Source organism: Dipodomys ordii, unplaced genomic scaffold (genome assembly GCF_000151885.1).
Source record: "Dipodomys ordii isolate 6190 unplaced genomic scaffold, Dord_2.0 Scaffold245, whole genome shotgun sequence".
Lineage (NCBI taxonomy): Eukaryota > Metazoa > Chordata > Mammalia > Rodentia > Heteromyidae > Dipodomys > Dipodomys ordii.
Genome location: NW_012267461.1, coordinates 845,691 through 861,847, shown reverse-complemented (window position 1 = coordinate 861,847; position 16,157 = coordinate 845,691). Strand labels below are relative to the sequence as shown.

At 44.3% G+C, this 16,157-nt stretch overlaps 1 protein-coding gene across 1 annotated transcript in view; it reads left to right on the top strand.

The window, feature by feature from the left end:
* Positions 1–5,066: 5,066 nt before the first annotated feature.
* Elmo1 (engulfment and cell motility 1) overlaps positions 5,067–16,157 on the top strand; it is a 418,449-nt gene continuing 407,358 nt past the window's right edge. Inside the window, 1 exon segment of the mRNA XM_013036055.1 lies at positions 5,067–5,148. The gene's annotated coding sequence lies outside the window, so the exon portion shown is untranslated.

Genomic DNA, 16,157 nt, shown 5'->3' with positions numbered 1-16,157 from the left:
TGCGACACACAGAGTCCAGTTGTGGGCTCATTTCTTCTGTGGTTCGTCTATTGAGCAGACATCTGTGGATGCCCTCGTCTGTGCCGCAGACTGTGACAGAGAGGCCCTGTCCTCCTGAGTCCCCACAAACAGATACTGTAGTCACCAGGGAGGCGAGAGGTACCAGGCAGTCTGGGGCTGAGAGGAAGAACTGAATAACCAGTCTGGGGGAATTTAGAAGTATTTTCAAAGGATGAACTTGCTGTTCTTGTCTCAGCCGTGCACAGGGGATGTGACAGCCAGAGACAGGGTGAGGCTGAGGTCCAGGCTGGTTGGGGTGAGGTTGGGAGGGGAGACTGTTCCATGCAGAGGGAGCAGTATGTGCAAAGCTGGGGTGTCTTATTCATTTTTGTAGCTGTTTTTGGTCTAGAACTGTTAAAGCCATCCATGCCCTACTCTTGGGAAAGAGGAATTCAGATAAAATCTCATCCCAGAGAATTATGCTGTCTCGAATCCATTTCAGTGACCCAGCTGGTGGCTCCATTACCAATGCTTCATTGGGCTGGCGACAGCAAATCCTCTCCAGGGAATGCTTGCTCAGCAAATTTTCAGAGCCCACATCACCAGGAAAGACTCCTTCCTGCTTATGTGCTCTTTATTTTTTATTCAGCAAATCTGTGAAACAAAGAGAAAAATGAGGAGATCTGTTTTATGGTCCATCAATAGCTCCAATAAAAGAAAAAAAATCTTTTGGTGGTCCCGGGTTTTGAACTCGGGTCTTCAGATGTCTAGCCAGGTGCTCTCACTGCTAAACCGTGTCTTCAGCTCTGGTTTGTGTTTTAGAGTCTCATGGTACACCAAGCATCATTTCCTCATAATCTTAGCCCGACCATTCCTATGTCAAGGAAGACGTAAGAAAATATAGTGCCAGTGGGTTGAAGGTACAGCTCAGATGATAGAGCACCTGCCAGTAAGCATGCAACATCAAATAGGGAGTTCCAGTTCTGGTCTTGAATAGGAAAAAAAAAATCTAGCCCTGTGTGGCCTAAGGAAGAATCTGCTGCTGGGCTACGGTGACTTTTCCCTCCAAAGTTTTTTAGCTTCCTGGTTTATGCAGCATCTGCTGATAGGGGCTGTCTCTCCAGATTCCTTGATTCAGTATTTACATTGAATAACCATACAGAATGCCAGGCAAGGGGCTTCAGAAATGAGTGTAATGTAGACTGACAAGTGAATCCCCTCCCCCTGCATCAGCCTTCTAGTTAGTGCTGTATTAGGGACTGGGAAGTATCAGCACTGGAGCTAAAGTCTCCTCAGACCCTGCACAGCTGTCACTAAATCAATACCTCCTGCTCTGTGGATGAATTGGCACTCGTCACATAAATGCAAGGGGAAGGAAATCAGCAACTTTGGGACCTTGTGGGCACCAAAACTTGCAGATCTGCGGTGGTTAACTCCTAGTGAAGGCCCCAGGGGGCAAGGGGAATGGAATAGGGAACTCTATCCCCACACCCCAAGGTTAAGTGAGGAATGAGGATTATAGAGTATGTCCTTCTTCAGGCATAATAAACTCTCGTCAGCACATGGCGGGGTGGTGGTGGTGGTGGTGCTGGGGCTGGTGCTGGTGCTGGTGAGTTCAGGTGACAGGACTCTTGGCCTTGTAATGCATTTGTAGAATTCCTACTTGTGCAGACTCAGTGTGATCCTGTTCCAGCTGGCACAATGCCATGCCTTACCCAGGGGGGTGGCAACTCTTTGTCTGCCAGAGAACAGGATGAAGAGATCCCATCTGTCTGCTCGCACATGCGCAGTGTGGCCAATAGGTATGTGCAGTTTTGTTCCCTGGTGTCTGGGCATGGGTTCCAGGAGATCCTTTGGGTAGCAGAATCCTCAAGGTGCTCAAGAGTCTCATTTAAATAGGCCAAGAATTTGCATATCCCCTATGAACATCCTCTGGGATACTCTAAATGAGATGTAAATGCTTGCAAATACTTGTTGAACTGTATTATTCAGGGAATAATGTCAAGAAAAATAATGTCTGTACATATTCAGGATAGGCACATTTTTCCCCCCCGCAACAAGTATTTTGGATTCACAGTTGGTTCTATCCATGGGAATAGAACTTGGGAATTAGGGCGGTCTGCATTGGGTCTAAGTGGAGGACGAGCCTGGGTCAGGGTCAGGGAGGCTCTGCACATGGAGTTCCATCCCTGGCACAATGAATATGGTTTGTTTCTTCAGCAGGAGTTCACTAGCTGGAATTCTTTACACACCCTTCTTTGATTGATAGACAAGAAAATTTCCTGCCCCTCTCACCTTAATCCTTGGAGAGAATTGCTCCCTTTCTCTTTTGTAGAGGGAATTGAAGGGGGCATGTGATGCCAGCCCTCTCTGTCAGTCGTAGGCCAGAGTGGGGAAGGGAGGACACCAAGGCAGGCCTGATCATACAGGACTCAGAACCTGGAAAATCATCTTGGACTAAGGCAGTTCTGATGGGAAAACGGCAACCAGGCTGGAGACTGAGAATCTCTGTCTGGCTCAGGGGGGCAGGAGGAGGGATAGGCCATGTAACCATGGCTGGCTGTGGTGCCAGCGCTGGGCCTTCTGGCTCACGCAGAATACTTGATGGACATGGAAGCTCTGCTCTTTGGACTGCCAGATTGTCCGGTCCACGGCACTGAGGTTAGCCTACTGGCATAGGGCATTGGGAAGGAAGCTTTTCCTGAAGCAATGGAGAGGGCCTCATATGCAAGGTGCAGACCTGTTCATTAAGGCTGGCAGAAGACCCAGTGTGGAGGTGCAGTCTCTTATGTCCTGTGTGATGATAGTCTGTGTAGATGATACAGCTGAAAAATTCCTCTTAGATTGCACCCATTGAGCATTCCTTAATAGTGAATCCCGGCCTGACTTTCCATCCATCTATGACAATAAACTCTATACTTGAAACATTCTGGTAACCATGATGTGTATTGGTCCACGAGGGTTTTACATTTAAGAGTCTGAGGAATGCTGTTTTTTGTTTTCAGGCAGTAAGCTTATATGCTACAGGGTAGCAGGGCCTTGGCCAGCATCTGAGCCAGACAGGGCTGTGGCCAATGCAGAATGACACTGATTAAAACCCTATTTCCTCCTTCCCTAATGTCTTCTGCAGTGATAAACATGTGTCTAAAGGGAATAGGACCTGCCCAAGTAAAATAGTAATTGTGATTAAAGTTTTCCTTCCTTCAGGAAAATAGACTCCTGGCTGGCTAGACAGATGTCAATATTTGAAAATGGTAGGTGCCCCTCTCCCCCTGGGTTGGCTGAACCTCTGTCTTTGGCCTTGGCCCCATTTTCATAGCCATGTTATCAGGTTGATAATGACTTGTGACATTTATTTGTGTCTAAGGAAATACTATTGGGGCAAACAAGAGATTGGAAAATTACTTTTATGTCTAGAAAGTTTCTTTGTGTATTGTTTTTTTTTTGTGTGTGGTATTGATGTTTGAGCTCAGGGCCTTATGCTTGCTAGCTATAGCTAGCTAGCTATCTCTAACACTTGAGTTCAGCCCCCAAATATGTATATATATATATATATATATATATATATATATGTATGTATGTATGTATATATGGTTTTACTTTTATGTATAGGTTGGCCTGGACTACAATCCTCTTTGTTCTGCTGCGTCCTATGTAACTGGTATGAAAAGTACACACCACCATGCCATCTTTTATTGGTTGAAATGAAGTCTTGTGAGATATTTGCTTGAGTTTACCTCAGACTGTGATTTTCCGGATCTCATCTCTCAGGTAACTAGGAGTTCAGGTGTGAGCCACTGTGTCCAACTGTGCAGACCTTCTAAAGGATCAACATCTATTCTCATCATGGTCCCTCCCTTCCCCTCTGCATTTAATCTGGGAGTCCTCTGGGCCCTGTGGGTCCTGTATTATGGGATCTGCCTCTGTTTCCTCTATGGTGTTCCTCCTTTCGCTCCAGTCAGCCTCAGGTTTGGCAATCACTGCAGTTGTCTCCTTAAATACATCCTTGGGTGCCTCGCTTTTGCTTTCTCTCTGTCCACCCATCTCCCCCATCTGCAGCATTCTTCTGGTTGTTGCAAATGCCTATGTGATCTACCCATGTGGCTTTCCACCCCTCAGTGGTTCCCGTGGCATCTATGATAAGACACAGGCTGCTCTGGGCATCCCACCTCCAACCCCTGTCTCCTCCTCCTCCAGGCTTTGCTCACACTTTGGTCTAGATTTCTATGTCTCTGTACTTTCTGGTTCCTGCCAGGCTGGGTTTAGCTCTTTGCTGCTGGAACTCAAGCTGGTCCAAATAGAGCATCCCTTTCTCACTGATGGCCAATAGCAGTAGGCATTGCAATTCTTTTTTTTTTTTTTGTCGGTCGTGGGGCTGGAACTCTGGGCCTGGGCGCTGTCCCTCAGCTCTTCAGCTCAAGGTCAGCACTCTACCACTTGAGCCACAGTGCCACTTACAGTTTTCTTGTGGTTTATTGGAGATATAAGAGTCTCATAGACTTTCCCGTCCGGGCTGGCTTTGAACCGTGATTCTAGATCTCAGCCTCCTAAGTAGCTACGATTATAGCCACCAGTGCCCGGCAGGCATTGTAATTCTGTAGGAAGCAGACTCCCTTTGGAGCAGGCCCTCACCCTCTATGTACCACCTCCCCAGTGCCTAAGAGGGAGAGGCTCCATCAATGTCTGTGAATACATGAATGAATGAATAAATAAAAAAGACTTTCTTATAATAAGAAATGATGTGCCTTGCCTTGTTCTTCATGTCCTTTCCTTCCCACGCTTCAGCTCATGGAGCGGCGTGGTACCAAAGAGCTATGTTGACAAATTCAGACTGTGGGAATGGGAGCTGGGCCTTTTTGGTGAAATGTGATGGAATTGAGGTGCGAATGGAGCGTGTGCTTATGAATCCATTCCTTGACTTGCAGGCTGGAAGAGGTGTATGTGAACACTTGAGTGCATGATGGGATGGGAACTAGGTGGCAGGTTTTTTGACATGGCCTGACAGAAAGAGTATTCTCTGTGCTGTAGTTTTCATCTTTTCTTTCTCTTTTTGTGAATTTCAGATTACTCCCAAATAATAAAAGAAAGAAGCTGAAAGAAGAAAAGCCGGAGGACCAGCTTGGCCTTTCCCCAGTGGTCCCACACTAGGTAAGTTGTCCTCAATCTCTGCTTCAAGTCTGGTGTTTTGGTAAACCTTGGGGTGCACTGAGAGTGAGTCAGGGCCAAGAGGAGCCCTGCCTTCTGTCTCAGCACCCTCAGCAGGCTGTTTCACATGCAGCCAGGCTCAGAGGAAGGCACCAAGTACCTGCCAGGGATGGAGCAGTTAGCAGGTTTGTTTAGGGACTGGGGAATGAGATGCCGGATATAATGTGCAATCAGAGCACTGGCTCTTTTTTTTTTTTTTAGCACATTTCCTTGCCATTGGCAAAGTTCACGGAGAGCCAAATTGGTGAACTTGAAGTCTCAAGAACAGGTAGGTCATGTAAGGAGACGGTTGAGAGAGTTGGGGCAGCCAGGGACCTTCATCCTGTACACAAGTCCTTGAACTTGGCTGTGGGATGCTCAGGTGTCAATCAAGGGGGTGGGTGGACCCTCCTCCTTCCTTAGGTAGAGCTGGTGGTGTAGCTGTGTCACCTGGTCACCTCTCTGTTTCAGACTGAAGTGTTTTTTTCTTTATGTGTGCTAATAGTCCCCTGCCAGATTGCAAATTGCTACTAAGTTCTGCTAACTATGGAGGCCCATGGAGTCTTGGGTGACTTTGCAGGCTTGTTATCTTGCATTGCCTCTTTCTGGTTGACTTTAGGGTTCATTCTTAGAGGCAAACAACAAACCACTTCATTTGGGTGCCTGAGAGATCCTCCTTGCCATGCACTGCCCCCCCTCTCCTCACTCCCTCCCCCGCCTCAGCTTATGTTGGTTAGAAAGAGGTTTGGCTCTTTTCTGTGTTGTTGTTTATGTTTTTAAACAATTCAAGAGCCATGGAAGGGGAAGGAAAGATATATATTTTTAAAGCTTACAGTCCTAGAATATTTTGTTTTCTCTAGAGATTTTTAACTTCCTTGTGTTATAGACTTTCTTTCAGAGACTTAGCCAAAATACGTACGTATATTTCTGTTTGGAGAACCCTGCCTGTGTCTTCCTGCTGTTACCAGAAGTAGTTTTGCAGAATCCAGCCAGGCTTCTCTTTCTCTCTCTCTCTCTCTCTCTCTCTCTCTCTCTCTCTCTCCCCCTCTCCCTGTGTGTGTGTGTGTGTGTGTGTGTGTGTGTGTGTTTCTCAGTTCTCTTTTCCCAGTGCTCTGGGAGAGAGGCACTCTCTAGCAGCTCATCCTCCCTCACCCCCAGGGGGATTCCAGCTTCATTTGCTCAGGTGGCCCCTGGGCTCTGGAACCTGAGTTCCCACTTGGCTATTGCATAAAGACCATTTGTTACCTGAGGCTTGAGGGCTGGTGCCTGTTTTTGAAGAGATCCCTGAAGTTGGAAAAAGGGTAAAAGGGGCATGTCTCTTCTCTCTGTGATATAATAACCCTGGTTTCTTGTAAAGATTGTAGAAAAAATTCGCATTCAGGGATTAGCTGACACTGGTTCAAATATAGAGTCCACAACTGCGTCTAAGTTTTTTTTTTCCTCCTAAGTTTATATTTAGTTTTATTCTCTGTGATACATGTCAAACCTTTCACAGAAATATATAAACAATAGCCTCGGGCTGGGAAGGTGGCTCAGTGGTAGAGCGCTTGCCTTGCATGCTTGAGGCCCTGGGTTCGATTCCTCAGCACCACATAAGCAGAAAAGAAAAGCCGGAAGTGGTGCTGTGGCTCAAGTCGTAGAGTGCTAGCCTTGAGCTGAAGAGCTGAGGGACAGCGCCCAGGCCCAGAGTTCAGGCCCCACTACCGGACCCAAAAAAACCCAAAAAACAATAGCCTCTCCTGTTCTTGAATGTCCCTGATTGGTGTATCTATACTGTGAACTTTGAACCAAATGGGAAGTCCACTTTCCTCTTCTGTGTATGTGGTCAGGGACAGGAGAGAAGTTTTCCTGGGGTCACCAGATTGGCTTGACCATGTGGACTAAAGCTGGATGGTGTACACAAAAGCATTCTCTCTTCCAAAAAGAGCTCTTTCCTGTGGAGGGGGGGGGGCGCATGGTCTTCTACACCTGAAGACAGAGACTAACTTGAGGGTGGGGTGGAGAGTGTCCCCCAGGGCTCAAGAAAAGAGATCCAATTTCTCATCAAGGAAACAGAACAGTGAGCCACGCATAGAGGCAAGTCTGCTCTATTTCTGAATGATTTGGGGGCCCTGGATGAGATCCAACTCCAAGGAACAGAGGAAAATAAAAATAGGATCACTTGTAATACATGCTCTTACCTGTAGGCCCTGGGGTCTCCTGAGGGACCTGTGACCTTCACTTTCTTCTATCCCTGGGCCTCTGTTCACCTGGGAGTCAGGACAATACAAAGTGGGCTATAATAATGTCACTAGACAGAGGTGAGGTTTAGTGAAGCTCTCCTTTAAATATAGGAACTCTTCACTTAGGGTCCTTGACTTCTATCACAGAATAAGAATTACTGGACAAGTCACAATGGTAAAAAAACGTGGCAGAGCTTTATTAAGTAAATAATGAAACAGACAGACAAAAAAAAGCAGACAAACAAGGGAAGGGGCAGAGTATGGGTGCTCTCATAGGGACACAAAGACACAGACACACACAGATGCAGACACACACAAGGAGACACCCAGAGAGACACTCAGCTCCTTGGGCTGTTGGGTATTTATAGGGTAAAGGCAGCGGGTCTGGCTTTAAGTTATGCAAAACTAGGTGCTTTGCTTTAACTACACCTGGTGTTATTCTGAGTTTCCAGGTAAGAATGCATCTTGCCATAAAAACAGATCCTTATCCTTGAACCAAGGAGAGCCCTTCTATCTGCATTTTGGGGCATCCTGTCAGGCACTTGTGAATTCTTGGTTGAGAAATGCATCCCTCAGGAAAGAATGCATTCAGTTGCCTCTCTTTGAAGCAAAGAAAGCATTTCTACGTTTCTATATACCATATTTCTGAGTTGCTTACACCAGGCTTCAGTTTCCTTAAGTTATCCTGCTTCATTTCCCCCCAGAATGACTTTTGTTCCCTTAATTTTAAGGAAAGTACATGAAGGAATATCTCCTGTATTTGCTGTTAGCTGACTGTACCTCATTTTTCCTAGTCTATTTGGCTTCAATAGAAGATGAGCTTATAGCTGGGTGTGGTGAGTCATGCCTGCCATCCTCACTATTCTGGAGGTAGGGACCAGGAGGATTGAAATTTGAGGTCACCCAGGGCAATAAGTTCACGAGACCCCATCCCAACTGAGAAAAATACCCAGAACCTCACAATAAATGCCTGTTCTCCCAGCTCTGTGGGAAGTGTAAAGAGGAGTATCATAATTGAGGCAGCCCTGGGCAGAAATTCGAGACCTTATTTGAGAAATAGGGGCAAGTGGTCGAATGCTCACCTTGCAAATGAGAGGCCCTGAATTCAAACCCCAGTGCTGCCAAGGAAAAGAGATGAGGTGCTTGGGTGTACACCTCTTTTGGTCCTGTTTGCCATGGGGTAAAGAGGCATTGGCTGCCCTCAGCTCTGCTAGGTGGCCCCCTTGCCAAGGGCACCCAGGCTTGCTGGGACACGGATGGCTTTGCTCACAGGTGGCACAAAGCTGACAGCTGTTGTGAACAAACACTGTGTGTGGCAGGCTGCCATCCCAGCTTGCTCATGGGGGCTCAGCAACAGCTGTGACATGCAGCTTTGTGGTGGCTCTGAGCTCCTGTTACCTTTTGCATTTTTCAAAAGCCAACATTTCGATGTCTGAAGCATTGGCACAGCTTGCTGTGGGGTTAGCCTGCTCAGTGCACAGCCATCTTCCGGTACCAGTAGTGCTAAGCATTGCCGAAAGAGAGCCTGGGCGACAGTGAAGGAAGACTTTGATCCTTGAGAGCATGAAGAAGAGGAGCCTGGAATCTGCTCTGAATTCTAAGACCTGGGAATGGCTTGTGGAGGGCTATCAGATGTTGGAAGTGGGTCGTTTTCTGCCCAGACTGATTAATGTTTAAGTTCTAAGAGTGGATCTCCATAATGAGGGTGGCATGTGCCAGAAAGTAACTATGGGGTTCCTTGTGCCTCATGCTGGCCATACTCTCAAAGACAACAAGTGGAAGTATTTGATTTTAGGTATTCATAGCCGTGTGTGTGTGTGTGTGTGTGTGTGTGTGTGTGTGTGTGTGGTGTGTGTGTGTGTGTGTGTGTGTGTGTGTGTGTGTGTGTGTGTGTGGTGTCAGGCCTAGACTGGGGCTGGAACTCAGGGTCTGGCTGCTGTCCCTTAACTTCCCCCTCTACCCCTTCACTGCCCAATGGTCATGTTCTCCCACTTTTGGCTTTTTGCTGGTTCATTGGAGATAAAAATCACATCGACTTTTCTGCCCTTTTTGGTTTTGAATGGTGATCCTCAGATGTGAGCCTCCTGAATAGCTGAGATTACAGGAGTGAGCCACTGGTGTTACCCATCTCATCAGCCTATTTCTCGCAGATGTAGGCTAGCTAGATTCCTGATTACAAAGCCGGATACTGGATGAGAACATCACTCTGTCCCTGTTGCTTGAGCTCCAGATGTCATTCATGATATAAATGGCAGCAACAACATGGAAAAGTTTGCATTCCAACTTGACAATTCATATCTAAGAGACTCTGGAATAGCTGCAGTGTTTTAGCAGGGTATCAGAGCATGCAGGTTTCAAGCATGATCTGTTAGAAGAAATATAAGCACAAATATCTGTGACAAAGAGACGAAATGAATCTCAAGGCTTTTAAAGAGACAAAGGACAAAGAGTGAACCAATGCAATAGTGATACTCAAAAGATAATACGTTGGAAATGAACTTTACAAATTGGGAGGGTAGCTGGTGGGAGGGAAAGTGGGAGAAAAAAATGAGGGAGGGGATAACAATGTTCAACAAGAAATATACTTATTACCTCACATATGTAACTGTAACCCTATTGTACATCACCTTGACAATACAATTAAATTTTAAAAAGTACACCTTTTAAAACATTACCAGGACTATGTGATGTGCAAAAAATTTTTTTTAAAAAAAGTCCTCCTTTTGTACTTTGAAAGTCTTTTTCTCCATCCATAAAGGAAAGGTTTGATGTGGCTGTTTTGTTTAATGTGGGCTGGTTTTATTTTGGATTCTTTGAAACCCAGTGTGATGGCTAAAATTCTGCTATGTAGAGAAGTAAAAACGAAAGGAATTGTGGAGTTTGGGTTGTCCAAATTAAAAGTGACAAAGTACAGATGACAGGGCACAGTGGTGCCCACAAATTAGTTCTCTCTAATTTGCTGCTGTGGAAAAACAGAGCTTTGAGGAGACTGCATTGTAATTTTTTTCCTTGAATTAAAATTAAAAAAAAAAAGAAAAGTGGACTTTGCTGGAAAAAAAAAGAAAGAGAAAAAAACAACAACACCAAAACATAAGCCATGTGGTATTGCAATGGCCCAGGGTTTCATGATCACAATGCTATTTGAGGTAATCCTGCTTGAACAAAACGTAAATTACATGGTTTTATTTTAAAAGCTGCACTTATAAGGTGTGTTGGGCTATTTTACTGTGTACAAGAGATCTTCCCCAAAGTTCATGTTGGAATTCAATATGGATTTATACAGGACAGATAGGTGTTGGCAGTGTGGTGTGGAGTCCTTGGTGAACATGGCATTCCCTGGCACAGTCTGCTGATGGGTGAGGGGGAGAGATGCCAAAGGTGCTTTTTCTAGTTTCTTTTAGTTCTAAGCAATAGTTTGATACTGGTGAGGAGCCAGGTTTCTTCAGCTGCAAGAAGCCCTGCCCAAAGTATACTCTACTTCATCTCAACTTCACAGAGGCCAAAATGTTATTTGCTGAGATGTAGTAGCCAATAGGGTCTGTGATATTAAAAAATAAATCAGCTACTTAAATCATGTATCAAAAGTCAGGATCTATCCAGGCACTTTGAATGGTCAGGCCTATAATTCAAGCTACTCAGGAGGATCTTAGGATCATGTTCAAAGCCAGACCTGGCAGGAAAGCCCATGAGACTCTTGTCTCCAATTAACTACCAAAAAAGCCAGAAATGGAGATGTGGCCCAAAGAGGTAGAGCACAAAAGTTCAGGGATAGCACCCAGTGCCTGAGTTCAAGCCCAGGACCTGCACAAAAAAGAAGGACAGAAAGAAAGAAGGAAAGGAAGAAAAAAAGGAAAGGAGGAAGGAAGGCAGGAAGGAAGGAAGGAAGAGAAGAAGGGAGGAAGGGAGGGAGGGTTGGTCATGGACTGTGAGTGCAGAATAGCAACAACACTGAAAAGTTGCCATTTTGTGGTCATGATCTTCTGTTTTCATTATGGAGGAGTTTGTTTGAGGAGAAACACACTGCTTGTCAGAAAGCCCAGAAGAGGACTAGTGTGGCACTATCCATTATTATGCCAGGGCAACAGGTGCAGTGAAGGACTGTATCGGGCAAACTGGGTCCTGTGGTCACCCAGTGATCAGGGATGGGGTGACTCCAGCACTTCCTCACAGTGCCATTCAGCTACTATTTGACTGTCTCCCTTAGAGCTGGGTGTAACCTGGGCAGTGGGCACCAGTGGGAAATAAAACCATCACATTCCTGGATGTCCTGGAGTTTGCAATCTGCCTAGAAAAGAGGAGGACATGACGTGAACAAGGCTACCAATATGTATCACTGTACATTTGATTGTTTCTGTCAGTGTAAGAACAAGTGTCTGAGAAGTGGGATTGTGAAGCAAGAGAGCGATCTCTGGAAAGATCTACACTTCAGGTCAGCAGTTGGACTTTATTCTAGCAGAAGAGATTGACAGTGAAGTAGGCTAGAGTCTGACCTTTTTTCAAAAATATGATTGTGCTATCTCTGCTTGGTGAGTGCTGGAATTACAGAGAGGTACTACTACCTCTGTCCAGGCCAGAATGTGATCTCTGAAAGAGAGGCTCCGCTCAAAAGTTATGAAGGGCAATGGATATAAGATGAGGTCTTGCTAAAGGTTCTAGGAGAGCTAGGAATCCATTGAGTGATTCCAAGAAGGGAAGGGCTATTTTATACCCTGGGAGCATTGGCAGAGATTGGCCAACCGTGTGAAGCCAGTCACAGAGATGAGAACTAAGATGATTCACAATCCCAAGACAGCCCTTGGCCTTGAAACTTGTAGGAAACACCACATCCCATGGCTATGAGATGTTTAGCTAATGGATATTTAAGAAATTCTGTGAGTTCTGAGGGTCATGGATTATTTCTTTCAGTTTTTTAAGTATTGGGTGGATGAAAATGGCATAAAAACAAAACTAAAAACAAAACATGGGACGTTGGGTTTAAATCCTAAAGCCCTGAAACTGAGTTGGTTCAGCCCTTGACTCTTGGGCTGTACAATTGGTGAGTTTTGTTTAGGAAACACTAATGTATATGTCTTGGTTAATAAACTTGCAGGATTTCCTTATTATTATTATTGTTATTATTTCTGCATGATAAAGTTTTTGTCAGGTGAACTGTAATCTGTTAAAATATGTGTAGGGCAGGGAGCTGGTGGTTCATACCTGGGCGGGAAAGTCCACAAAACTCTTATCCACAATAAACTACTCAGAAAAAGCCAGAAGTGGCATTGTGGCTCAAGTGGTAGAGTGCTAGCCTTGAGCAAAAGAAACTCAGGGACAGAGCTCAGGCCCGGAGTTTAAGCCCTAAGACTGACAACAATAACAATTACAACCAAGTGTATAGGCCTGCTTGGTTTCCAAGGAGAAGAGATAATAGAGGAGTCAGAGAAACGCAAAGAGCAACCATTACTCTGCAGCATTAGAGAATTTTTTAAATTGTTCTCTTTATCTAGCCAATGGTAATGATTCTTTGTCTATCATATAATAAGCTTTCAGGAAGACTTCCAGAAATGGGGATTAGACACAAATGATGACATACCTCTTCTTTCTTTTCTGAGGCTGTTCAGGCACCATGTAAGTTGGAACTCAGCCAGGCCTGGATGCCATACCGGCTGGGCACTGGCCAACATCCATTTGGATTGAATGTTGTACATCCTATGCCATGCTCCAGATTTTCAATATGATCTCAGGGTGTAATAAACCAGAGCTCTTGGGAAAAGCAGACTTAAGCCAAACTGTGTGGCTGGATTAGTTCTTTGGGACTGTCATGCACTTTGTTCACAACTCATGCATAATTAAAAATGGAAAACACTCCGTGAACGAGTGAAAGTAGGTCCCACACAGTGTATATTTTCCCCCTATGATGACTTCAGTATGTTTTCAGAGCTATGAAAGAATCAGTTATGTTTAATTTGCTTGTTGATTGGATGCTTCAGCTGTTGTGTCTTACCCGCGAGCTCATCCTCACTGCAAAGGCAGTGAGGAAAATGAGAGAATTGGGAATTATGACTTGGTTCTATTTACTCTTGGAGCTTCCGTTGGTTTTTCTGCTGGCTTACAATGAATAAAAATGGTTTGCACAGCCATTAAGTATTTATGATAATGTGTGGAGCTTCTTAAAAAGAAGGCTTTGCTGAAATCAAAATAGAACCATGAACAAATAAGTCTTGTTCTTCTTTTAATAGGGAAGAAAACAAAAAAGCACAAAATATTCAACAGAGGGATTTGCCACACATGTCTAAATTTATTACACAATCACTTTTGCCTGTTGGGTTAAGGAAATGGTTTGCTTTTGGCTTTAGGGTAAATAAGTGGTTTTCCTGGAAAAGATTTCACTAGTGCCATTTTGAAGGTTACATCTGATTCAGTCAGGGAAAACCATCTAAAGGTTACACCTGATTCAGTCAGATGACGTTGGATTTCTGGGGGAACCATTTACCTGTCCTGGGTGGTGTTTCCCTCAGGCGGATGCTTTTTCACATGGCACCACCTCTCCAGTCTGGGACTCTGGCTCTTTCCCTTCTCAGCCACTGGACATAAGGCTGGTTGTAGCTTCATGTGCCATCATTAAGAGCCCATCTGAGTGGAAAAGATGTTGTGCCATGATAATCACTCCCGTCTGCTCTGTGCCAGGTTGGAAAGAAAAATAATTTTGAAAAAGAGTTCTAAAGAGAAGTGCCAACTGCCAGATCCCCTAATGAGTGAGGGATTTGCAGTATCAGCAACACAATGGAAAATTCCATTATCGTGTAAGCCAGACCAAATGGATCAACAGATAGAAGAGTGACAGTTTCCTATTGGATTACTGTTTTCATTGCTTTGAAATACACTTGCTTGTGTCTCTCTTGACTGTTGGGAGGGGGAGGGCGTGCAAGAAGGTTGCAGAAGTTTAGGAGCACAATTCAAATGTATCATAAGGGCTAATTATGAAACTGCTATCCCTTTTAAGGCGAAACGAGGCACTAGTGTGCTCACCTATCTTAGCTACTCAGCAGACTGATATCAGGAGCCCAGGCAAAAAGTTTTCAAGATACCTCTTAACCAATAGTTGGGTGCAGTGATATACTTGTCATCCCAGCTGTGTGGGAAACTGAGGAGGATCAAAGTTCCAAGCCAGCCAGGACACATAAGCCAATAAACAAACAACCAAAGAAACAGAACAACTTTATGAGACTCCACCTCAATGGAAGAAACTGGGTGTGGTCATCACAGCTACACCAGAAAGACTACAATTGGAGTATCAAGCAAGGTCCAGGTATGTGCCTACTCCATTTAAAAATATCCAGTGTAAAGTGGGTGGGAGACATGGCTAAGTGGTACAGAATGGCAAGGGTCTGAGGTGAAATCCTAGTACCAAAAAAAAAGAAAAGAAAAGAGTGTGTAGTTAGCAGCGAATAAAAAGATATAGTTATGAAAATTTTTATTTTGGACCTGCTTAGCTTTTTGGTCTTAGAAAAGAATAGTAATCACATTGATCATATTGATTATTTGCTATGTGCCAAAGATCCACCTGAATCACACAGAACCATTTAATCATCACAGCACATGATAAGGCAGCTGTAAAATTCTGAATTTACACAACTGAGAATCCAGACAGGTTAAAAGTTACTAGCATCACAGTGTCAGTGACAGAACCAACCTTCCATCTGAGGCCCTCTGCCATCAGAAGTTATAGACTTTTTTGGGTAGTTTCCATAGTCTTTACCTATGGGGTTGAGGACAGATTCTTTATAATAAGTCAGAGTTTTGGAAGTGGCACATTGCTTTTTTTTTTCTCTCCTTCTACTGAAACTGAGCTGAGCCAGTGTTCATCACATATTCTTTGCAAAAGGTCATGAGAATGACTAAATGGTAATTACCACTAGTATTTGTAGCAATTTAAGTCGTGTCAGGATTTCATCTCTGACAGCTATTTTTATTAGTTTAAGTAACAGGGTCTGGAGAGAGGTATTTCTGGGCCTTCGGTTTTGTTCTGATTTCTCTTTGAACAAAGCACCTTCCCCAACTCTTTCACACAAGTCAAGGGAAGTGCCTGCTCTCAGTAACTCCTGGAGGCAGGATGATTACACCCAAAAGGTGAGTAAGAGGAGGAGTTCAAGCAGCCCACGGGAACACACCACTTGAGAGAATGGAGAAAGAATGCTAGCCTCCCATGCATTTCTATCCAGAGGTGCCAATCTCAATCCAGACAGAAAATGAGCACCTTCCTCCAGTCAGCAGAGAAAAGACTCATTCTCTGACACACCTTAAAGTTCCCATAACACATAGCTAATTTAAATATATACCAAAAAGTCTGAGGGATTTCTGTATTTATCAGCGTAAGAACCCTTATTCTTTGTTGTCACACTTAAGTTTAGTGTTTAATATAAATCATCTTTCCCAGTAAACGATAGCCAAAACAATATTTCATAATAAATTAGAATGCTGTTTAAATATTTATTGATTATAAACTATAGGCAAATGAGAATCTTGGATATAGGTGTGTTATTTATAGACAAATAATAAAATGAATACACACTTACCACCTGGCCTAAGAAATGACATTCTCAGTAACTTTGAAGCCTGGATTTCTCCCTTTAGGAAAGCTTATTTAGAATACTATATTAATATCTTCTTTGTTTTTCTTTTTCTTTTTTTTGGGGGGGGGTCCGGTCATGGGGCCTGAACTCTGGGCCTGGGCGCTGTCCCTCAGCTCTTCAGCTCAAGGCTAGCGCTCTA